Raw genomic sequence first — 516 nt, 5'->3', positions numbered from 1 at the left:
CAGGTTTTCTATAGTGATATTTCTGGCTATTCCTTTCTTTGCCCCTCAAGTGTCTATTTTATAATGGTATTCCAGGGAAACCAAGATTCCAAAGACAGCCAAGCCTCTTAACAATCTATCCCCCCTTTTGCCCTTTCCAACCATGTTTCAATCCCTGTATCCTAGAGCCCTGTTTTCCACGGTTGTGCATATTTCATTATTTATTTACCTCTGTTTCACTTAGCCCATGCAAACCCTCCTAGTTGTTCTCCCATCCATTTTATTCTTCCATTCCCCTCCCCCTTCTTGTGTATTGCCCTCCTCCCTAGAACCCAAACTATCCTGTGTCTATTCCCTACCCTATGGGGAGCATTCTCTTTTAAAGGATGACTAAAAACAGTACTGTGGCTTGACTACTATCAAGAATGAAGCTCTCAATTCAAGATTAAAGCGAGACATGATGAATATTACAGATGACTTATTTTAGCGATTTGACCATTGATGGATTCCAACAAATCATGCTTCAGGAAAACTGAA

Source organism: Chrysochloris asiatica, unplaced genomic scaffold (assembly GCF_000296735.1).
Source record: "Chrysochloris asiatica unplaced genomic scaffold, ChrAsi1.0 scaffold00038, whole genome shotgun sequence".
In the NCBI taxonomy this organism is placed as follows: Eukaryota; Metazoa; Chordata; class Mammalia; order Afrosoricida; family Chrysochloridae; genus Chrysochloris; species Chrysochloris asiatica.
Note: the sequence above shows the minus strand (reverse complement) of the source record.